Here is a 24,973-nt window from a genome sequence, read left to right as displayed (position 1 = left end):
TTGTCTTTTTTATTGAATGTCTTGTGTGATGTGGGGACTCTTGGGAAACTTTCCATGGTCTCATGTGATGAAAGAACCTGCCCAAAATTACAGATTTTATTCTAAGGGATGGTATATGAATTTCTAGTAGGCATTAAATATGTGTTCTCAAAGGAGAAGTGATTTTAGTGAATTATAGGAAGAATTTATAAAGATTTTAATTGTCTGTGAGAGAGTACTTATGTGACAGGTTTTCAAAGTAGCTCCTGAACAATATCTTAATGATCTAGACTCCTTTCTTTGCTGGACACTTTTTAAAGTTTCTCTGTTGTTCAACTTTTTAAATCAAAAATAGGTCATGATATCTATTCAGACTTGATGATCTTTGCATGCTCCAAGTTTGACTATATTTTTAATAGCTGTTCACCCTGTTTTACTGTTGATTGTAACTTAATTAAGTTTCCTGAATTGAATGAAAGTACAATTGAACTAGTATGTCACAATAACTTCAGATAATTGTAGCATCAAATAGAATACCAAAAATTATTCAATTAATAATAGTGATTTCCCTATTCATGATAATAAGCATAATTAATATACTTAACAATACTCATAAAAATGCAATTAAATTTTTCATAATTGTTTCAGTGGAAAGGAAAAGCACATAGTTTGTTAATTTGTTAATCTTTTTATGGAGAAGATCTATACAAGGAAAACCCTTTATTCCTAGGCAACGTAAACTACTGGCAGTGCAAATAAATCTCACTATGGTAAGGTAGTTATTTCTTAATAATTCAGAGGTAAAACTTAGTTTTCAAGTGTTTACCATTCTTATATGGCCCATATTTTCATTAATATGAGTGGTGAAAATTAATGAAATTTGCAACTGAAGCACATTTCAGATTTTAACTGAAGCAAAATAGAGTCTTCTGCTCTTAGGTAGAAAAGATGAAGTAGAAAGCATGAATAATACTATCTAACAAAAATCTTTAACATGTATACATAGTAGATGTAATTTACTCTGTTATTCCTAATGAGGCAGATGTTTTTATTTCACAATAAATATTGCTTTTTCTCATTAACATTAACACCCATACCATTTCTCAAAACATTAACATAATAGAGCATGCATTCTTGGCTTTTTAAGTTAATGCTTGTGCATCAAGAGTCACTTGTAAACATGTCTTATATAAAATATACTGAATTTGGGGGAACTTGCAATTGTTTTTTCTCCTTGTTTTCTCTGCAAGATTTTTTATTTCTTTTTGTAGGTTGGTTTTTGCAGACTTCCTATAAGACAGCAGATGTAGATTACCCAAGTGATTGCCACCACAGGTCATTTAAGGTAGAAAATTCTTGAACTGCTCAGTTTATCAATTGCAAAATAATTTTAAGGAGTTGCCCTTTCATGTGCAAAACCCTCCTTCCTTTAAAGATATTAATTAAAAGTTCAAAGTCTGTCTTATAGGTCAGTTGCACCTAATCAAGAAATATTTTCAATTTTCTGTTGAGTATTAGGTTTATCTTGTGATAGCTATCTGAGCTGCAGTGTAATTGCGTTACAGGAAGCTCAGCAAAACGTTCATCATTTGGGGCACTGAAGTGTAGTCTCAGACAGTGTCTTCTGCTTGAAAGACTATGTGATTATTTCTTAATATATATAGTCTGGTCTAGTGATGCAGAGGTGAGCACAGTCCTCCAGCCAGGTCTATCAGAAATTTTTTCTTTGGACTTCATCCAAGAAAATCTTCAGACATAAATGTGTGTGTTTTCCTTAACAGAGATGGACATAAATATGTCTCTACGCATTTTCTTGAAGAGTGAATAATTTTCAAAAGCATGAAGTACCTGCAGCTTCCTTTCATTATTCAATTGTGCATTCAATGGGTAATTCACTTTTTTTTCTCCCCACTTGTACAGAATGAAGTTTAACAAATGAATCATGCTCTTAAACTGATTAGAAATAATGAAGAAAGGAAGTTCAGTACCTGCCCACATCTTGATTTAAGCAATATATTCCGTTTGTCTTGGCTTCCTTCTTGCTTTGAGACTCCATAGTTTGACCAAGCAAACATATTAATGCCTTTGGAGATTTCTGTAGAATTTTAATTCTTTTATTGCAGTCATACCTGATATCATATAGAAGGAACAGGCTGGTGTCAGAAGTCAAATATGGTCAAACCAAGAGAATAAAAACTTTATGCTTTGAGAAAAAAAATGCTACTGAACACATTCAGATACTTCCTATTTCACTTTTCTCGTATATTAGAACACTTGCACACACTCTTGAAGTCATTCAGTCAGAAACAGCATCTAACTTCTCCTAGGGCATTACATTTAATTCCTTTATGTGGCCTAAGCTCATCCATAACTGAGGTATCTAGAAGTAAATGCACAAATCTTTCCCCTTGAAGCTCTCGTGACAGGAGTGCACTTAAAACTTACTGCTGTGCCTTTCTGACTATGGGTGAGAGTCCTGACGTACCTAAGAGGGTCTTTTGTGGGAAAATTAAGATGAAAACTTTGGATGTGTTTCTGTGAGTGATGGAGATGGAGGGCCACTGATCCTTGGCAGTGAGTTTGAAAATGTAGCCACTCTCTCTGTGAGAAAAGTCTCTGTAAGTGCATCTTTTTAACAGTGGAACTGCCCTGTCACAGGAGAGATGAAGGTGATGGATCAGTTGAAGCTGGCTTGATGAGGCTGGTGTGATATCCAGACTACTGCCAGGCTGGTAAGCAGGTGATGTCCTCTTCCCATCAGCACCAGAGAAAATGAGATTTCCAGAAAAATCACACAGTGAATTCATCAGCTTGAAAAACTCTTTTACATCCAAGAAAGTTATGCTGACTGAGGTCAGAAGAAGTCTCTAAATTCATTAGGAGGAAAGAAGTCTCTTTTTCTGTTTACATCTGTCTGCAGTTGATATCTATCTGTAGAGTCAGGTTTATTCACATGTACCAGAAGAATCATTGCCACAGGAAGGAGCACAGTCTTGGTGTTTGCAGCTCTGTGCAGAAGGATCTGTATAGATGGCAGGAAATGTAAACCCGTGTGGGAACGAGCTGCTTGCAGGTATCTGTGCAACAGGTAGCGAAAAAGGAAGAGCTTATGCTGGCAGTGGGAGGGTTTTTCCTAGACCTGTCCTTCAGACTTTTCTGAATGTAGTTCTGAGAATTTAGGAGCATCAAATCACAGACTCATTCAGGTTGGGAAAGGTGTTTAAGATCATAGAGTCCAATTGTAAATCTAACACTGCTAAATCCACCAGTGAACCACATCCCTGAGTTCTGTGTCTACCACAGTTCTTTTAAATGCCTATAGGGATAGGAAGTGAATAACTTCCCTGAGCAGCCTGCTCCAATGCTTGACAGTCCTTTCTGTGAAGAAATTTTTCCTAACATCAAATCTAAACCTCCCCTGGCACATCTTGAGGCCGCTTCCTCTTGCCCTATTGCTTGTTACTTGGAAGGAGATACCAGCCCCCACCTCACTTCAACAGGCCTTTCTCATGCCTTTGGCCACACTTACTAGGAATGTTAATATAATGCTTCTTCTTCAAGGAGGTTCCATTACACTTCAGGTGCAGCTATAGTTAGTTACAGTAAGTGTGCATGCCCTCAAGTGACTTATTCAGCTTTTGGTTGATGAATGTGTGCATGTTTCTCTCTTTGATATGTCCCAACCACATCTGCAGACTGAAGATGAAGCAGAATTTAGAGCAAAAGACAAACAGCTTTGCTAATATCTGAGGGCATTGTAAATTTTTATATAATACAATTTGCTCAAACAGACGTATTTCTTTCCCCTTAAGCTTGGAAAATAGAGATTTCATTTAGTGGATGGAGGTACTGTCTGGAAGGGAGTTATCCTTCCTGAAAGGTCACACTGACTGCTGACTAAACTTGTGATTTTTCTTTGCAAAATAATTTGTTTGCTGGGTGGGGTGTTGGAGTTGAGAGATTATTGTTGGCTACAATGAGACAGATGATGGTCCTGAGTTACAAATACTCTTGGAAGGAATTTTGACTTTCGTCCTGAAAATTCTTGTGGACATTAGTTTTAGTGGTGTTATTAATAGATTTAGGTATTTACAGAGTAATTACTAGAAGCCATCAAACTCAACATTGATAATCTTTCCTTCATGAATGATGGCAAAAACTCCTCTGAATTACAGAGATTTTATAAAGCTTCCTAAGTTTTACTTGAGAAATTCTCCCATGGAGAGAGGAAGGACTAATCTGAAATCTTCAATGCTCCCATGTTATATGTGGACACTCTGCATGAGATTTTGCTGTTTGAGATATTACATGAGGAGAGTTATGGTGAGAGCATTTGTGGCACTGCAGAGGCAGAAGAAGTTATCTAGGTGGGAACACAATCATTGAGGGAAGGGAGAATTTATGAATGTCTATTTGACTGTAACAGCACTTGACTGATACTATATATTACTTTCAGGTTAGAAATGTGCTTGTCTTCTATTAATAATATATTTTTAATATTCATCCCCCCCCTCCCCTTCCTACCTGTTTTCTGTAGCGAGAAAGCTGAAGAGATAGTATGAGTCAATTTACTGGATTTATATGTAAATAAAACATAGTATTGACCTTTACATTTTTCTTCCATCGAGGTCTTGACCCTGTATGCAGATCTGAGGAAATATCATGACATGAAAGTTTTGCTCACCACCTGATTGTGTTCCTGATTGCTTTTCCTTTGGTAAATATTCATGTAAATCTTGCTGAAGCTGAGCCTCAGCTGGTTTATTCCCATTTGGGTCCACTCTTTGCTGGAGCTGAGGTCACTTTTTAGCTGCTCTTACAGGTCATTTCATGGGAAGGGCTGCAGCTGGACAGCAAGATGCAGTCCTGTGTCTGACCTCCAGCATGGCTGTATCTACACTTGGAGGAAAACCTGGGGAGATGCATCTGAAATACCCTCTGGAATTCAGAAACTCGGTGAGAAATGCAGTCCTCAGGGACTTTTTCTGCAGAAGGGGATTCAGTCAGTCTTACTCTTGTCCAGGGAATTTTTCCTTGAAACCATAACTGAGTTAATAATACACAGGAAATATAAAAGGCATCTAAAAGTATATTAATATTAGATTAAATGTTGTTATTGCTGATGTTCATGAATGGGAAAGCTGGAACTGAAGTAACTGTACTGAACTGAGCACAATATCACACCAGTAAGTGTCAGCAGGAAAGTATTTACTTGGAAAAATCCTTTGTATGATCCTGCTCTCCAGGATTTTTCATATGTCCATATCTGTAAATTATCTCACCACAATGAAAGTTCATGGCATTTTTTTAGCTTGCCTGTATCACAAACTTTAGGAGTTAAATACTGTAATGGATAGTGACTGAGAACTCAGGTATGTTAAGATAAAACAGTGACAATTCATATATGATCTCTACCTGAGTGATAACATTTACTAGCAGAGAACTCATTTATTTAAGAAATATGATTTTATGAAATTTTGATGGTGTTTTTCAAGCTTATGAATCCATGACAAAATTGTATTCTTCTCTGTCTTAAGTATAAAATCTCTATGAAGGAAGATTTCAATGCAAATTATCCTGGCTGAAAATGTGAACAGTTATAAAGATTTGGAAGGAATTTGCAGAAGAGAGATCTCTTGACTGACCAAGAGATCTGAAGTGTATTTTGGTTTTGGAAATGGGATCAGTATATTAGAGAGGCCCATTCATCTCCCAGTCTATATTTAGCTGCAGTGAACCAGTGACTGCCTTCATCACAGGGCAGCGTGTATCCCAGTCATGCCTTATGACCCCACAGGGTATCTGCTCTAGTCAGTATTTTGAGAAGGCTCAGTAATAAAGTTCTGTCTTTCAGCCTTGTCTTCAAACGTGAGGCATACTTTAATGGATATGTGGCCTTGGCAGGTTATCTGTTCCAAGTATGGATCTGTGGATTAATTTCCAGCTGAGGGCTGCCTTCCCTACCTCTAGAGGGTGTGCAGGTGGTGGCAACAAATCACTGCACATACAGTTCATACTGTTTTCTGGCAGGAGAATAGAATTGTTGTCTTGCAGTCTAGCCCTGGGAATTTCTGGTTAGATGTTCCAAAAAATCATTAGCATGTTAATTTGATTAAAAACAGTAATTAATGAAGAGCACTGGAAAATTGTTAGGACACCTTGTGAAAATGATGGCACATAGAGGTACAGTTCTAGAGGATGTAATTTACTGATCTGCAAATTTCTTTCATGTAACAAATGCAGAATATACAAGTTCATGATGAAATAATCCGAGCATTTAAATAATTCTGCATTTTTCTAAATCACTGCAGACAACAGTTGTCACTGTCTTTTATGCAGGGTGATAACTCAGTCATCATTGTTGAGATGGACCTTTATAATTCCTAGTATGACCTCTGTTGAGCTAATATCTCAAAGGTATGACCTATCTGTCATCACAGCTCAAATTATTAAAACTTAATATTTTGGTTCTTGCAACCTCCTTCTGTCTGGACTCAGCAGTGTGCTCTGTGTGCTCATCCCTCTGGCTGTACAACCCTTGCTCCTCAGCAGCTCCCTCCTTGCCTGGGGAGAAAGTTACTTCTCTTCACTTTCAATAGCTGTAAAAAGTATCTGGTTAGTTAATTTCTAAAAATACATTTATGGGTGAATAACAAAACCAGAAAGTCAGCTTTGCATGATTCATTAAGTGGAAGGAAACAACAAATGGAACTGTTCCTTTTTGCTGGGTCTGACACCCTCAGCAGCATGTGTATGCCAATAAACTCCTTGACAGTAGACTAGCATTACTTACTGCAACTAAACCCAACCTCAGTAAAACTGTAACTAAGCCTATGATATGTTATTTTCCCATCACTTTTTGAAAGTGACACTTATTTTGGCAGATGCTGAACTGTTGCATGAGCTAGGAATTTCATTGTTTAACAATTTTATGAAGATTAATTATCACATAGTTGATGAGAGTCTCCTTCCTGTGTTATTTGTCTTTGTCTGAAGGTACAAAATTAGAGAAATGGATGACTGGTGGAAGAGCAAGCAGAATGGCAACACAGCTTCTCACATGTGGCAGGGAAAGTAGGATGCAGATGAATTAATAGTGCTAAAGATACACCTAACTTTACAATTTTCTGTGAGGTTGGGAGCTGAAACAACTGCAAAATTAAGTTGCTGGTAGAGATTGGTAAGAATATGTGGAAAACAGTCAATAACAGGGTATAACATACTGAAATCAGTCACGTGGGTTCTTTCAAACAGGTTGCTGTAAAAATCCTAGGGCTTGACAATCTCTGAGAAAGGTACACATGAATTGGAGTAGTTTGTTCATTTTCAGGTATGTTTTTAGGAAGCTGCTTCTCCCAAACCACACTTCTACATCTGTATACTTTTGCATTCTCTAGTATGGAATGAGGATGGACTTAATGCTCTTGAGATAGTTTAATTATTTCAAGTGATCATATTGCTGTGATATCATCACTGTGTCTTCTGGGACATTCTACCAGACCTCTAAAACTGTGTGTAAATTATGCCCAAATTCTTCAAAAACAGGAGTGAAAAAGAGTATTTTTGCTTATGACCTTGGATGAAACAGCAATCCAGATCTTTGCAACTAAGTGTCTTAAATAGTTTTTCTCTCTTACAAACTAACCTCTGGATGACAGGTGTTTAAAATTGATATATATATCAAGGCAGGTAGGTGTCTAGATAGGCTGAGTTCACTGTGCTTACTGTTTCAGTTCAGCATTGAATCATTCAATACATGTTCATTAAAACAAACCTTTGTATTCCCCAAAGACATAGCAAGTAAGTCTGCCAGCTCTTGTATCCTGAGGGGAAAAAAGAAAACTGAAATCACAAAAAAAACCCAAAACACAAACAAACAAACAAAAAAGCCAAAAAAAAAACCCTAACATAACCCACTGGATTTTTTTTTTGTTTTCATATGGAGAGTCATATCAAGCTTTTGAGTCTGAAGTGTTTCTAAATTCTTTTTCCAATGGAAAGGTGAAAAAAAGATTATTTTTCTTTTTTGAGTATATAGGTGTTTTCTAATATACCACTCAAAATTAAGACATAAGACTTCAATTTGAGTGGCTTTCTAGCTACTCTGCCAGTCTTTTTTTTTTTTTTTCTTCTTCTTTTGCTTGTGCCCAGTTGATTTCCTAAGGGACTAATGATCTTTTCTTACCTTTGTGCTCTCTCATTAACTCAGGTTGTCCCTCAGAGGACGAAGGAACTGGAACCTAAAGGCTTACTAGTGGTCACATTTGTAACAGGACCCCGTGGACGTTGCTGAGGGTGAAAAGAGCACAGCTTTTAGCACCATAGTTTATTTCCTTTGAAATTTCAGCACCATCCTGGCACTTACCTCACGCTCTTTTGGCTTTCAAAACTCTCTGATGCATTCAAGCATGTAGTTATTTATAAATATATATATGTGTATATAAAAGTGCTGACGTACAGTGCTGTCTACATTAATGAAAGCAGAGAACATGATTTATATTTTGTTGAGTAAACTCTAGTACTTTTGGATAAAGAAGACTTTAGCAGGTACAAACGGCAGGCCAAATCCTAAAGCTGTTTACTAGCCGTTAATTCCAGGCTCAATCCAGAAGCTCTTACTCAAGCAAAATGCCTGCAAAGTAATCGGATGGTTTGTCTTGTTATTCTTGAATTTTGGAAGAGTGCTGTGTAATTTTTTTTAAATTGTGCAGGTTTCTATCAGCCCTATGTCATCTCATTCCTCAGGAGTGACTACTTGTGCAGTGTTGTATTATATGGTAAATCACCTGCAGCTGCAATGTATCACAGTATGCTGCAGACAGTGTTTTTACATTTTTACTTTAATCATCTGCCATGAGTAACAGATACTGTAAGTGGCAAAATACTTTGTCTTGAAAAGTAGCCATTGAAATACTGCTACAAAAGTAACCATAGAGTTTGGAAAATTATATGGTACAAAATAACCTATTTTGTTACATACAGTTTTATTCATTTCTGAAAATGATTGTTCTTTTGCAGGCATGGAGATCTAATGTAAAATTAATAGAAAATACTTCAATTGTTCAAATAGCTCTTAAATGTATTTTAGTTTGATAACTGATTGCATATTATGTTTGCAGCCTTTGTGCAAAGCAGTGTTTAATAGCAGAGTTTGCTCCATAATGAACACAGATGAAGGCTGCTCTTTATAGTATCAATCTAAAAATCCATGTGTATTAATATAATGCTGTTGATGTTAAGTTGTCCTGTTGCTTGGAATTGATTGCCACATTGCTTGGCACATAGCTGTCAACTAAGAGAACTCCTTGCAACTCCAACTTAAGACTTAACACTTCCCATTTAGAAAATGACCTTACAATTTAGTCAAATGACTAGACTGCTGTGGAACAGCAGCTGTTGGTGGAAAGTTCTCAAAATTGGCATGGATCACACACTGGTCTCTCTTTAATTGCTGATGTCGTTGCCTGTGAATGCAGTGGTTATCAATGACTGTAATTGCTTTATAGTTCTCAGACCATTCCCTAATGGTTAGCATTGACTTTTAGCTTTTAAGTTGAAAATATCTGAGGATTAATCTATTGGTTTGTTTTGTGCATTTTCTAGCAACTTTGTGTAAATTGCTAATTATTAATAACACCCTTGAGGCATGAAAATAAATACTGTAACATTCTCATGATGAAATACATTTTCTTTTGAAATCTCTGGGACCATATTTGGTGCAGTTGATTTACATAACTTGCCTGCATAGTATTGTGAAAGAGTAAAATAAAACAGCTCAGCTGCACCTGCTGTCTTCGAGATGTTTCTGAGTGCAGTCCCAGACAAGCATGGGGTTTTTTTGTCATCTCTTTGGCCCATTGCCCACCTGCCCTGGACCACTGCAAAATGCAGTGCCTGATCTCATAATTTTACCATAAGGTAAAATGACAAGTTCTCAGCATGATCTGCTACTTAAGTCTGGTTTTGTTAACAGTTCTATGTTTGTCACTAAAGAAATTAAATCTGTCTGGAAGATTGTCTACAGAGAGGTATGATCATCAAATGAAAAACCCTTGCATTTGTAAAGGTTTAAAAAGGTAATTAAAGGTATCACTGCTTTAGAGCACTTACCCTCATTTGATGTTTAGTCCTGTTCTGTAATATTCAGTGTGGAATAGTTGGTCGTGTGACTCAAGTTGTGTAAAGTCAGCGTTGTGAAGGTACTCTCAGCAGTACTGGGTACAAATATACTTTGAAGCTGTTTCCTGTTGTGGAGTTCTTCCTGCAAGGTGGTGTATTAGCATACACCACCTTGCAGTGTGGTGTATGCTAATACGTTACAACTTGCAACTTGCAGTGTTTTATTGCTTAATTTAAGCATAGTTTGCATTTCTTATGGTTTGATTGGTTGGCAAAGCATGCAGAAATTCTGAGTCAGATGCACCTATTTCTGGATGCCCAATATAATTAGGTGCAGCCCTGAAGCAACATGTTTTGTGCAACTTTCCAGGCACACAAAATGCAGAAATACAAGGGAGGGTTTAAAAATTGTTTGGAAAAAAATTAGTGCCATTTAACTTTGAATTATGATTGTATTTGCTCTGATGAGCTTCATAATTATGAGCTTCTGCTGCTTTTTTTTTCTTCCTGTTTTCTTTTTGAATTCTTTTTTTTTTTTTTTTTTTTTTTTTTTTTTTTTTTTTTTTTTTGTTTTAGTAATTATAACTTTGATACATATGAAATATGCCAGATGGACATTCCTGGAAATGTCAGTGTCCTGTATAACCTTGGAGCATTTATGTAGAACCAACATGGTCATTAAATTCCCAAAATTTCTGTTTTCTGTAACCTTGTCCCAGGACATTGATGTTGAAAGTGAGTTTTGTTTCTGTAGCTTATGTAGTCTGGTTTCCATGACCAGCCTGCTAAAAATTGTGTTAATTACTGGTACTGCAGTTGGGTGCACGGTGCCAATTGAAAACAGGACTGAAACCAGCAGCTTCTACCAGGCATTATTCACTGCTGCTAATTTTTAACTCCTAAAAATTGGGTTTGAATTTGTCACTAGGAGAGGAAAGCAGTTTGTAATTGATACTTGGATACTTGAAAAGTATCCAAGAAAGGTTTCTGTACTTTTGAAGACAAAGGTTCTATTGAAGAAATAAGTTTGAACTGCATCATATTAAGTGCTTAATTGCTTGTGTGTAAATAAGGGAGTAAAATCCATAGGGGTAGTAATTTAGGGAGAAATTAAATGCCACAGTGTATAGTATTGGTTTCTTTGAAATACAAGAAATCTATCAATGCCCAGAGCACAAAATCACATTCATCCATTTATTGACAATATTTCCTCCTGAGAGAAGTGTGTAGAATTTAAAGATCTAAGGAAAAAAAACATTTATTATGCACTTTTTAAAAGAAACCCAGAATCTAATTTTCTTCTTTAGATTTGTTTTTGGAGATCTTCCCCAGTTTTATTGGCTTTGCTTGGCAGGTGATGCCCCATATCAGCTACCCCTGGCTGAGTGCAGGCATGGTTCTTTCTGGGTAGTACCAGCAAATGTCTGTCAGGGTGTGGCTGTGTGAAACCCGGCTTGCTTTTTGGTGCTCATAAGCTGCTGCTGTTATGGTAATCACTTCAAATCTGGGTAGGCACTCTAGTCTGTAGTGATGTGAATGCTAGGTTTGGGTCACTATGTTTCACAGTTGCAGTTAGTTGGGTCTTTTCCCTGTTCATCTTAATTTTTTATTTTTTTTTTAATAGAGGATCTTGTTGTGTCTTGTTTGTTTCCCCTATTAAAAACCCTTTGCATGTCATTTCTTTTTTCTGTAAAAACCTAACCTTAAAATTAAAAAGACTCAATTTAATATATGCATATTACAAAATTATGTTAAATACTTGACTAGATGATTCACTTTCTTTTATTTAAAATGCATTTTATAATCCAGTTAGGCAGATAATAACAGTAAATGCATTCCCTAATCAAGAAAATAACATAGACAACATCTTAAGTTTCTAACAGAAGCAAAATGAAGTGACATTGGAGACTCACAGAGTAGAAAAATAAAGCCAAAACTGAAATTTGGGGAAATTGCTGGGGCATTTTTTTGTTTATTTTTAAAAATTTGGGAGATAATTTTTATTAAAATATCATTGTAAAACCCCTGAATCATAGTTTTGAAAACTAACATTGATGTGAATGAACATTTATCCCTTGCTCTGTAGCTTTCAAAATGTTGACATTTCTCCCATGCTTTAAGCATTCCCTTCCTTTCTGTGCTGTTTTCCTTTTGACCCAGCAGCCATACCCTGGATAGGTGCGCCAGCTAAACGTGAGCATGTTTAGCTGTTATTTCATGTGTGTGCTGGGTTATTCCTCATGCTGAATGCATACAGAAGCACCATCAAGTGAATGAGTTCCCACAAATTGCAGGCCCACTTTTGGGGGGACTTTTCTGTATATAATTATGTGTGTATGTGTGTATAAACGTGTTATTAAAGTAGCAGCTCCTGATCTTGAGGTGAAATGATGTGGGCTTTCCTGTTTCCACATCACTGAGGTCTAACTTGCACCACAAGTGACTGGCTGCATCTATCCTGTCTTGTACTTGGCATCTTGTACCCTTCTGGGCATCAGGTGATAGTCCTTACACGTATTCCTTGGGTTTTGTCCAAATTATCCAAAAGAATGAGAAAACTATGTTGCAGCCCATCAGAATGGTGGTTTTTGTAGCACTAAACTTAAACCACATGTTTTATTACCTACTGTTAAGTACCACGTGAACGAGTTCTGTGGCCACTTCATCCATCTGATGTCCTTATCCCAAAAATTAGGGGTTGTGGGAGCAAACTGCTCCTGAAGACAAAGAGCAAACCAGAGGTGGAGGCTTGAACAGCTGAAGTGTCCAGGAGTGTGGTGTCCAAGACCTCTTCCTGGCCTTTAGCAGTGTAGGCACACCCAAAACTCCACAGACCATGGTGTAGAAGGGGTGATTGGCAGTCAGAGCTAGCAGAGAATGTTCTTTGTCTTCTGAAAATGTGGGATTAAAAAAATTCCATCCCAAATTGCAACAAAGACTGGTTCCCTCTTTTCTAAATCAAATGTAAAAATATCTCTTAGATAGATGTTGTGCTTCAGTTTAGCCCCAACATGCTTTTTTTTTTTTTTTAAATATACTGAGTTTAACTTCACTAAGAAGACTTTCTCACCTGAAATCAAAGGCTTTCCAGACTTCTGAATATTCCTGTGAAGCAGAAATAAAATCAATAATTTCCTTTGATGAAAGTTTAGATTCTTGTGAATTGGTATGTTTTTTCAGGAGAAATATTTGCTAAAAATTCACAACCAGCCATTCTCTCTTCCACTCTCCCCCTTTTCTCTGCAGATGACCAAAATGTGGAAAAGAGGTGAGACTCCTACTAGAGATTTGCTGTTGCATTTTTCATGAGGAATTCACAGAGGGGAGGCTGATACTCTAGGGATGAGCTTCTTCGCTCTGCTTGGTGCTCTAAGCAGCACAGTTCAGTATTACAAGTACAAAGTAGATGTGCAAAGGAAGCTGAAGGAAAGGGTGGAGAGATGGCATGTAAGTACTGCTCAGTACTGGTTAAAAGTACTAGAAGCTGTTAATAGAGTTTGGCAAGCTGACCTCCAGTTTTAACTTTTAACCACCCACTTCTACTCCTCCAGAAAAGACAAATTATTGTGAAAAAAACCATGACTCTTTCTGGGCTGGCTTCTGAATCTTGGTGAGCAAGGGTGCTCTGACTTAAAACCATTGAAGTTGTATGTGTGAATATGTTTTTCACCCTTTTTTACTCAGACTGTGTGTCTTTGGTAACACTTTCAGTTTGAATGTGGGTGTTTTCCAGGGCTTTTGCTGTAAGGGAGCTGAGGGCTATGCTGCAGTGCCCTGCTGCAGAGCTGATAACCACAGCCTGCTGGCTGCAGCACGGAGCTGGGCTTGCACAGCGCACACTGAAGAGACTCCAGCCTTGGCAGTTGTAGAGGGCCCAGGTCTTATCCCTCAACACTGCAGACATGGCTCTGAACAGGGGAATGGTTAATACTTGAAAACCTTTAATGAAAAAGCTGCAGTGTCATAGTTTTAGCTGTTCCAGGCTTCTCCTTTTGTCCTACTAGAGATGCAGGCACTTCAGAAGAATCCAACTAAAAGGAGACATTTGTCCTTCAGAATGGGACAACAAAGATAGAATCCATAGATAGAATATCCATATAGAATCCCAGCATCTAGAATAGTTGGGATTGGAAGGGGCCTTTAAAGATCATCTAGTCCAGAGCAGGGACCTCTGCACCTAGATCAGGTTGCTCAGAGAACCTGGCCTTGAATGTGTCCATGGATGGGACATCTTCTACCTCTTTTGGCAAACCTTATATTTTTTGCTTCCTTTTACCTCAAGTTTGTATATGTAAGTAATATTTTGAAGTGTATTTTATCCCCCAAATAAAAGAAAGAAAGGTTTAAAAAAGATTAAAGAAATTAAAGAAAGGTGAGTCCCTTCATATGTATTCCTTCATCTTTACTTATGATTTTTCTAGCTTGTTATGTTTTTTTTAAGACCTGTAAACAAAGTGAGCAGTTCAGGTATCAAATGCAGCATTTGTGGACTTTATATGAATGTACAAAATGTTTGGACTGATAAATAGTGTGTGTAGTAGTACTTTTGTGTTTGGTAGTAAGATGTAATGTTTTAACCTTTTTATTTTTATCTGTGCCTGAAATACTTTTAGATAAAGAAACCCTGTTACTATGCTACTAATCAGAGGATAATTCAAAGCAAAGTTTCTGTAAGTTAGAAATATTCTTCAGGTTGTTTCACATTTCATAACTCCTACTTGAGAGAATGCAAATGAAGCAAGCCAGTAATTGAAGACCAGTTGATGTTACACACTGGTGTTTCTTTTAAATTTGGCTTGAGGCATAGAATAACAGCTTGAGAAGCCAGTACAACAACCACTATGTTTTATGATTTATTTAAAGTAGTCACAGTTTTAAGCATGAAGGAGCTTGTTAAAGCTGTGGTCTTGATATTAAAAAAAAAATATTCATAGAAAAATATATGCCCTTAAATGTGACGATGTTTTCCTGTCTGGTGCTGCTGCAAGGACTGAGGATTTGTTAGATCAGGAAAATAACCTAAAAACTGTAGCATTTTTAAATGTTATGCTATGAAATACCAATCAAGTGCCATTCAGCATTGAGTTCTGGGAAAATAGTGTGTGTGTTTGGCTATTTCTGTTTTTCCCAGCCTTACTGGTCTCAGTTAATAGTTGTTTCTAGAGGGAACCCACAAGGAAGTGCAACAGGAACCTGTTGATCATCCTGCAGTTCTAGTTATAAGGAACACAGATGGGTGATGACTCTGTATCACTTTGTTTCACACTCCTGCTCACCAATCTGTCCTGCTGTCTGTCTGTCTCCTCAGGTCCCTGTACTTTCAGTTTGCCATTTGGCATTTCTGTTTCCTTAGTGGACCTCTCTGGAGGCAAGCTGACAGGAAGCTCACTAAGCAAAAACATCCATGAATTTGGGAGCTGGAGCCTTGGACATTCTACCACATTCCCATGGACTTCTTCAAAATGACATAATTTAGAAAAGATTCTGCACTTATTCTCTTGATTAAATTAAGAATTGAAAAATGTATTTTTTTTTAATTTCTGTGGGAATTTTTATGTCCACTCCAGGTCTTGAATATCTTGCAGTTTAAATAAGCATCTAAATGTTTTGTTTGAAATAAAAATATGCAACATGCTGGAAACCAATTTACACAGACCATTTCCATAGTTTCTGTGTTTGGTCTCTGAGGAATGTTTGCTCTGAAGTCGCTGGGATCTCCTTGATAGCCTACTATCCAAAATTTTGGAGTAAGTAAAACCAGGTAGCTGATACCCAGCAATATGACTCTTCCCTTTTTCCTCCTGGAGCTTTATGATGATCCAAACTCTCTACATATGTTGGGGAATTGAGGAGCAATGACAGGGAGCAGCTCAAGATCTCACATTTTTTAAAGATGAGGTTAGAAGCTAGTGCTGGATATCACCATTTATTGTTCTGGGCTAGCACATGGACTGCACAGGTTAATTCATGTAACAAACAAGGCACAAATAATATATTGAAATTCTGTGAGAGAGAATTGTTAAGGTCACTGAAGTTCCTGGAAGGGCCAGGCAAATGCAGAGCAAACCCTCTTGCTGGGCTTGGCTGGACATAGGCGTGGTGGGGAGCATGTTCTTTGGCAAACAGGTATTTCTGCTGTGACCTGTGTGTTAGGTGAAAAGGACTTATTGCCTCGTGTTCTGCAAAGGTATTTGGCAGCCATAACTTTACTTCATGTTTATTGACTTATTCCAAGACAATATTGCTTGCTCTTTTCTCCAAGTCTGATTCTTTGGCTGTTAAAGTTGGCAGTTAAAAACTGCAAAAGATGCTGGATGAGTGGAGAATTATGGAACCACAGAATATGCTGAGGTGGAGGGGACCCCAAGGATCATCAAAGTCAAACTCCTGGCCCTGTACAGGACACCCTCAAGAGTCACACCCTGTGCCTGAGAGCACTGTCCAAACACTTCTTGAATTCTGTCAGGCTGGTGCTGTGATCACTTCCCTGGGGAGCCTGTTCAGTGCCCAGCCACCCTCTGGGGGAAGAAACTTCTCCTGATATCCAACCTAAACCTCCCCTGACACAGCTTCAGGCCATCCCCTTGGTTCTGTCTCTGGTCACCACAGGGCAGAGATCAGAGCCTGTCCCTCCTCTTCCCCTCACGAGCAAGCTGTAACTGCAGCGAGGTCTCCCCTCAGTCTCCTCCAGGCTGAACAGACCCAGTGCCCTCAGCCTCTCCTCACACAGCTTCCCCTCAGTGTGATTTTAATGAAAAGCAAACTTTTTAAGCAGCAAAATTAACAGAACATGGCATTATGTTTGTTTTCTATTTTGGTGCCTTAAAATGATCAGAGCTCAGTCTGATGCTTTTTCTTCTGCTGTGGTATCATATTGCAGGTTCCTCTTCCATGGATTTCTGATGTGCAGCAGGAGCTGTGTCACATGTGGCACCTTTCTTTGGCACAAAATTTGCACATAATTTCTTTCCGCTGCCAGGTCATTTATTTTCATTAAATATATAAGAAGGCAAAAGTTTTAGTCAATTCTCCTCTCACTTAAGTCAGATTAGAATCAGCTGAAAAGCCAAATTGCTTTGGGGGGAACTTGGAGTGGATGAGTGGGCACAAAAACCACCTGGCTGCAAAAGTGTTGTTTCCAGAAGAATCCGACTCCATTCTGACTGCTATCTTATCTGTTACTTGAAGAGGACTAAACTAACCATATTCCCAGAAGCAAACAGTATCAGTTTGAGACTATATGATGTGGTTTTTTAAAATACACTAAGAGTTGATCCAGGGATAAGTGATTTCAATGAATGGCAATAGTAACATAGATTTTCTTGTGCCATAAACATGCATTGTGCTCCTCCAAAAGAGGAGTCCTCTGTCTCAGAAGTTAACCTAAACAAAATGCAAATCACAGCATGTTAAAGTTGTTTGGCACTTAGGTTTCACCCAGGGTCTTTCAGCCATGAACAAGAATAGCATTTCCTTTGAATGGGAGATCTCCCAGGAAGGTAAATATTGAGTACCCCCACACCTGTTGTTTAATCCTTAAGGACTAAAAAGATGCTTATATGATGATCAAAATCAGAACCTCTTTCTTTTGCTAGCCCAGAGAGATGTTGGTGTTAAGCAATTATAGTGCTTTCTAAGTAGTAACCAGCATTTGGAACTGTTACTTAAGGAAAACTCTAAATGCACTGGTGGCCACTGGGCTGCAAGGACTGAACAAGCAGAGAGGGGCTGCCAAGGAAGCAGAATGCAGGACACCACTTGGGTAAGGCCAGGTGTATGGGGTGGATGGAGGAGCCGTGCAGGGAAGGGGTTTGACAGCTTCAGAAGCATCCAGAAATGCCCTAACTCATTAGGGAGCTGATGCAACCATGCTCTGAGAAGTATATTAAATCAGACTTAAAAAATACTTGAGACTGTGTGGAAAAAAAACTCACTAAATATATTCACTGTTTTGTATAATACAAGAATACTTGCAGGTTTTTCTCTTCTGCACCTTTGTCTTTCCAGCAAAAGACAAAGTATCTTATTTTGTTGCCTTGAAAAATTAGGCTTTTTCAGTCTTAGAGATTTTCTCTTGGATAACTGTTCTGTAGAAAAAGTTTAGTTGGTAGTGTTTGAACTCTGCTAAATAAATTTGGTTTGGTAGTAAATTATTTCAGTTTCAAATCAGCATGTTTTAATGTCAAGTGTTTTAGAGTAACTTTGCTATCTGCACTACACAGAAAATTCAATATACTGCTTCAGGACAATAATATATAATCATATCTCTCAGTAAAATTTTCTTCAAGGCTGTAGATGTTAATTAATACAGTATCATCACAATGTTGGAGGCAAAGAAAAATCACATATTGGTGACAAAAGAGGTTCCAACAGAGGTGGCTTTGTTTTTAATTTTGCAGCTTTCATGAGAATGATGATTTTAAAGTCTATTTTTTACTGCTGATTTGTAGGTAACTGCAAATAACTGAGAAACACTTTCTCTCTTGCATTTTTTTTTCTTTCCCAAATTTAGCTCCAGAAGATTTAAACCCAAAGTATTTCTTAACTAATGAGAGCTTCACAGAAATATATATAAAAGTAATGGATGGGATTAAAATTATTGGTGTGAAACAAGAGACACACATCAGTAACCCAGAATGACCAAATGCCTTAGAAACAACATGCACAAGGTTAGGTTCACAGCCTAGTTGATTAGCAGGAATAGAGAGATTGAGTGTATCTGAGCACAAACTGTATATGTATAAATTAATTCTATTCTAAACTTGGGAAGTCATTTAAACGCAAGACTTGGTTGGCATAATTCCTTTACCTGAAATTCAAAAACAGCAAGAGTTTTGCTGCCTTCCACCCTGTGCCTTTGAATGCCATTACATCTACAGGTGGTGAATGCTGTGGAAACTGGTGACAGAGTAAGGCAGTGGCCCTTTCAGGTTCCTTGTTTCAATGTCACCAATGGCTGAAGTTTGTCTGTGTCAAATGAATTAGATCATACCTGTTTCTGGGTGTGTATCCATCCTAAAAAAACACCCAAAACACCAAAATTTCATTTGTCACTATTTGGCAGGATGGCTAAAAGTTCTAGGCGGATATGTTAAAAAATAAAAGTTATATGAAAGCTGAAATGCCCTTTTTTTTTCCAAGAAAAGGTCACTGAAAGGCTTGGATGGAAAAGAGACTCTTGGAAAGAGGATGCTTGTACTGGTTTTGGTTATTTTTTGTGTTTGGGGTTTTTTTTCCCCTGCTAAAGAAAGAACATAATTACATGTCTAAAATAAAGAAGAAAAACAAACAACCAAGAACAAATGCCTAGAATTCCTTTTTATTCTGCATATTCTTGTCAATTTTATTCTGCATATTCTTGTCATTTTAACAAGCTAGTTCATAACATTTTAAACATAGTAAAGAAAATAAATTGACAGAGCATCTATGTTCAATGAATTTTTTTCTCTTAGATACTGATGATCTTTGAAGGACAAGAACAGTTTCTGAAAGACTTAAGTAACTGCTGTATCTTTTATAAGCAGTAAATGTGCAAGAAGTTAAAGCCTGTGTCCCTTTTAGGTTTCTAAGATTTGTAGAGTTGTAAACATTCTAGCAAAATTTCAGATGCCAACAGAATTCTATTAAAAATATTATTATAAAGTTCTTTATAAAAACTTTTTTCCTATTTATGTTTTTATTGGCTCTCTGTAGGATATGGGTTCATAACCCAGTCATAATCAGTTCCACTCTGAAATTAGAAATGGGAATGAAGCCACTTTTCCACAAGTTAGAGAGTAAGAGCTGTTTTGGTGCCAGCAAAAATGCGACTAATAATGATTCTTCCTAAAGATATGAAGTACAAGAGGCAAGGTATAAAAATGGTTATCTGGATAAAATTTGATAAGTCATTAAAAGATATATTGTGAATGGATGTAACTCATTTCCATCTACATTTGTAAAGTAAATAAACCAGCCCTGGATTTTTGCTGATTTGCCTTATAATATTTTAAATCTTGCAAACATATGCCAATATAATTTATATTGCAGTTAACAATTTATATGCTTCTATCTCTAGAAATTTTCAGGGGTTTTTTTGTTGGTTTTTTTTTTGGTTTTTTTTTTCATGATGTGGACTTCGGGGTTTTTTTGTTGTTTTTTTTTTTGGGTTTTTTTTTCATGATGTGGACTTTGAAAAGCAATTTAAGATGAAAACAAATATGAAGAGTTGTGGAGCAGCTGTCAATTATTTCTTAGAATTCATGGGTTTTTTTCTTCCTGGAATAAAAACTGGGATTTAAGGAAGCTGGAAAACCAGGCAGATGAAAATTTGGCTGTCCTAACATGCCAAAACATGATCTTATGGCTAATTTTGTTAGAATAAAGTTTATTTGAGCATTCAGTTTCCCTGTCAAGCCAATGTGAACAGAAATGTCTCAGTCTGGTTGTGTCGTGGAGAGGGAAGTGGTGACAAATGTGAAACAAGGTATTTTATGGAATTGCTGACAGTGAAAGGCAAGGGGGTAATGAGTGAATGAATTTGTGTGCATTGCTGAGGCATGCTGCGTGGAGGACCTGTCTTGTAGGTTTTTTGCAAGCTTGTCTCACCAAGACGGAGATTGTTGAGGAAGGGATTTGGTGGTTCTCTCTGTTAGGTCCCTTGGAACCAAGACACCTTTGAAGTAATCAAGGGTCAAAGATGACAGTTTGTATGCCACAAAAGATGGGAGAAGTCATTCCCATTTGTCTAAAGCTGAGGTTCATGGGTCTCTCAACAGGGCGGAGTGCTGAGGGACCTGAACCCAAGTTCTAGAGTGAGGACCAAAAGTGAACTTCCTTAAGGTGAAACTCTTTCAATTATTACTCATTTGTAGAAGGATAATTGCTGTGGAACACTGGAGAAGTGATGTCCAGATTTTAATCTACAAGAATAATGACATAGACAAAACATTTGCCTTCAAGCATCTCAAGCTAAATCAATTGTTAGGACTGTGTGTGTTTGAACTCAATTTTTTAACTAAATTCTGTATGCTGAAATATTTGTAATCTTTATCTGAAAAGTGTATACCAGAACCAGAACCACTTTTTAGATAATCTAGTTTATTGCATGTTCATCAGAGGGGATTATGGAGATTTTGATTTTAAAAGTGTGGATAGCAAAAAATAGACAGACTGTTGCATAGTGCTTGGATATAATTTATGCATCTTTGGGGAATGGGTCTCAGATGCAAGGAGATCCATTCAAAAAGAGCCAGATAGTTTTTTATATATATATAAAAAACAAAATGTAATGTTAGGCAATGTCAGAGAAAAAAATTATACTTTGTGACATGGTGTATTGTGGATTTTGCAATAATCAAGGTATGCTCACGTTGAATATATTCTAGACTTTCCGTTTTATTTTTCTTGGGTATTCTGTTCTTTTGGCAAACTTGATCAAATAATTTGTTTCAGAATAATCAACAGAACCCCAGGAGTTGAGAGGGACTGTGAGTCTCTATTAGGTAACAGCTAAAACCATTTAAAGGTTTGAACTGAGACTGCAGATTTGGCTCCAAGCATGCCTAATATGGAAAAGCAGTAAGGTAAAGAAAGTTAGTTTGATTAAAAACAAACAGTTTTGTTCTACAAACACCAGTTTGTTCTAATTACAGCAGTTGAAGATCAAGTATAACAGTGGATATATGAGAGAGCAGATGTGTGCTATTGGTAGACCTACTAGCTTCAAAAAAAACTGTGAATTGACAGCTAGCAAATAGCTGTGCTGAGGCAGAGTGTTGTGTGCATTGGCTTGGTTTTGTTTCACTGCTTTATCAACAGGAAGTCCTGATCTGTACTGGCTGGTGCAGCACAATGCACCTCGCCTTCCTTTCTTGCTGGTGGGATCTCTTTCTGCTACTTCTCCTAAGTGGCTGCTTTTCCTGAAGACACTAAGCTCAATTCACCTCCGTAACATTTCAGACCTTTTTGAGTGTGGTCTACAATTTTTTGTAGTGTAAATCTTTTTATATTCCAGGCATATTTTTGCTTTTGAAGCATTTTGTTTAAGTCTTGTACCAAACCCACTGTAGCACTTTCATGCCCAGAAAGTACCGTGTTGAATAAGTTATTTCAACAGGGACCACAATGACTATATCAATTTTTTCAACACTCACTCATGTTTACAACCTTGTTTTTTAATACTCAACACATTTTTTCTGTAGGCATATCTCAATTCCTTCACTTCTCCCACAGTTACTGCTGTTTCTGCCTCCCTGGCTTTTTTTTTTTCTTTCTTATATTAACCAAGGACATCTCTTTCTCCTCCTAATGACTGCCATCTCTTTCTATCTGCCCTATTTGCAGGGTACCTTAGCATCGGGAGGCAGTGCTTGGGTTTTTTGCATGCCATTTAGTGCCATCTGTGGCAGTGGTGCTGATTTTTATAAGCTTTACATAGCCTATGATATGAGAAGATACCTGCTGTATGGGTTTTATGGGTGTCCATTGAATCCCAGGCATCTGCTGCAGGAATATCTAAATAGTACAGAAAAAATTGGAGGTGGTCATTCGACATAGGTAGGCATGGAGGTAGTTATCCTGGAGTCAGAGAACTCCACACATTTGTCATCATTTTGATGACAGACAGCAAGTGTTTCCAAGCACTGTGAAAGAGCCCTTGCTAAAGAAAAGCTGATGAGAGCCCCAGACTAAGGTCTGGATCAGGTGGCTCCTCCTTGCACAAAGTGGGCTTAGAGCCTTGCATTAAAAAGTGTGTCTACTATGAGGTGCAACATGATTCACAGTGCCTTCATACTGCTTGGAGAGTCAGCAGCATAACTGCTGCCTTGATGATGAGCAGACAAAGTGTGCAGAATGTGTTGCTGGAGAACGGCGTAAAGGTCAGGCAAACTCAGCCTGTGCCTCGCCAGAAAACAAGAGACAGTTACTGTCAAAGGCCCTGGTGGCTGATTGTTCCCCCTCAGCTCGTTTGCTGTTGGTTGGGTGAGCCCTTCTCTGCAGCTCCTTAAGTGTGGTGGTGTTTATCAACAATTGGGAGCAGTGATTGTTGATGTAAGTTGGATGTTAGTGGTACTGTGAGTGTGTCTGCCTGTCCTGTACGTCTGGAAGCACATTTGTTCAGCAGTGGTGAACTCTGTCTCAAAAAATAAAACAAGGGCTTTGAGGTACCTCCTGCTAATTTGTTTAGTATCTGCTAAGTTTGAGCTTGATACTGTATTCTGAATAATAGAATGGCACAGATTGGCAATGGATTTAAAAACAGACTTTCTTCTGTTTTGTGTTCCTTTGATATTACTGAAACAATTGGTTTTGAATCTAAGAAAGCTGTAATCGATTAAATATGAATTGCTAAGGTGTTGAAAAATATTTGGAGCCACAGTTGTCACCCAGGCAGAGAGCAGTCATTGGCCACAGTGGCCCAGCTGTGCCAGGTATGCCTGTCCTAAGCTTCATCTTCCTGCACCTTGAAAGTCTTGGCTTTAGCCTTTTGGTCTTAGCCCACTCATTATAGCTTGTCAGCAAGTTGTCAAGGTGACACCCAGTGGTTGGCTTTCACCTCCAGTTTAGTTCTCCTCTCTTAGACAAGGTATTTATTCCCCTTTTGTCCTAGCAGATCCCACCACCCAAATCTCACCAGGAAAAAGGAGTCAAGACCATGCTAAATAAAACCAGAAATTTCCAGTATTTGCATTGTAGTTAGGAGTAGCATCCAGCAAACTGATGTGTTTGCATCATCTAAGTTAGGATTGAGTCGTTGGCTTTCACTGATGGAAAAACATGTAGTTCCATACAAAGGCTGTACATAATAAAAATAAACAAATGACAGTGAGACACACATATCATGTTCTGGAAAGAAATAGCAGGGCTGAATTATATAAATCTTAATCATGTCATTTGCCCCGTGCCAAAAGGGTTTTGGATGCTGGGATGCTAAAGACCATGAAAAAACACATTCAGATTACAGTAGAATTTAAAAGCTGACATTAATCAAAAATAAGTTTTACCTACCACATAAATACTTGTCATACTGAATGCAGATTGTAAGGTTAGAAAAATATCTTGTTTTTGAAAATGGCTTTCAATAATAACACACAATGGGCTAAAGGTACCCAAAGATAAATATTTTTGTTTGCCCTTTTTTTCTATACCACCAAAGTTATGGTGAGAAAATATTGTTTTCTTCATCTTTATACTTTTTCCAGCTTGATTGCATTTACACAAAGAAATTATCATAGGCAGATTATTAAAATATTCTTTCAGTGGTGAAAGGTTATGTAAACAGTGAGAATATATTAATTTACATTTTGATCAGGATTCTTGAAACTGTTGATGTAGAATGTTCCTTGCATTTTTAAGAAATTCTTGATAGAGTGTGAAGCAAACACAGTGTTCCTTTGAAAACTAAGATTGTATTATGCATATTTTAATTTTTTTACTGAAAATTAGGGGCTTTTTAAAACACTTTTAGTAAATCTAGTTTACCTGTCGAATAACAGCCAATGCCACCAGTGCCATTTCCTACAGGGAGGCTGGTTTTCTAGCCATCTTGGGTCTGGATCAATGTAAACAAGAGCAAATTAATTTAAGTAGGTGGAAGTCACAGCAAAGAGTTTCTGTACCCATAGATAATCTTCCAAATGTTGTAGAGGTGAGTGGTGGATGCATATTTGAAGTTTGTGTTGCTGTGTGGGGTTTACCTTCTTCATTTTTAGTAACTTTTTATCAGGTTTGTTGTCAATTTTAAAAATTAAGTGTTCAGGTTAATCACTTTGTTGTTTCTGTTCTTTCCCCTTGAATTGGAGCTGTACTATTAAATTGCATACTTCTCTACTTTAACAACCCATATTGGAAAGATTTTGCCATTAAAGACTGAACCAAGAGTCATATCATGACA

General features: G+C 37.5%; 1 protein-coding gene and 1 long non-coding RNA gene across 5 annotated transcripts in view; one reads left to right on the top strand and one right to left on the bottom strand.

The window, feature by feature from the left end:
- Positions 1 to 24,973, top strand: part of KCNQ5 (potassium voltage-gated channel subfamily Q member 5) — a 281,577-nt gene that overhangs the window by 6,684 nt on the left and 249,920 nt on the right. The gene's annotated exons all lie outside the window — the stretch shown is intronic.
- LOC121339082 lies at positions 990 to 10,246 on the bottom strand. 2 transcript variants are annotated; one of them, XR_005953135.1, is made up of 4 exons: positions 10,090 to 10,246; positions 8,165 to 8,268; positions 7,754 to 7,802; positions 990 to 3,056 (listed from the first exon to the last, which is right to left on the bottom strand). It is a non-coding gene; the product is annotated as an uncharacterized LOC121339082 (long non-coding RNA). The 2 variants fall into 2 exon arrangements; XR_005953134.1 differs by having other exon boundaries at positions 990 to 7,802.

The sequence above is a fragment of the Onychostruthus taczanowskii genome, unplaced genomic scaffold (assembly GCF_017590055.1).
Source record: "Onychostruthus taczanowskii isolate IOZ18803 unplaced genomic scaffold, ASM1759005v1 scaffold33, whole genome shotgun sequence".
NCBI lineage: Eukaryota > Metazoa > Chordata > Aves > Passeriformes > Passeridae > Onychostruthus > Onychostruthus taczanowskii.
This window is presented reverse-complemented; position numbering and strand designations above follow the sequence as displayed.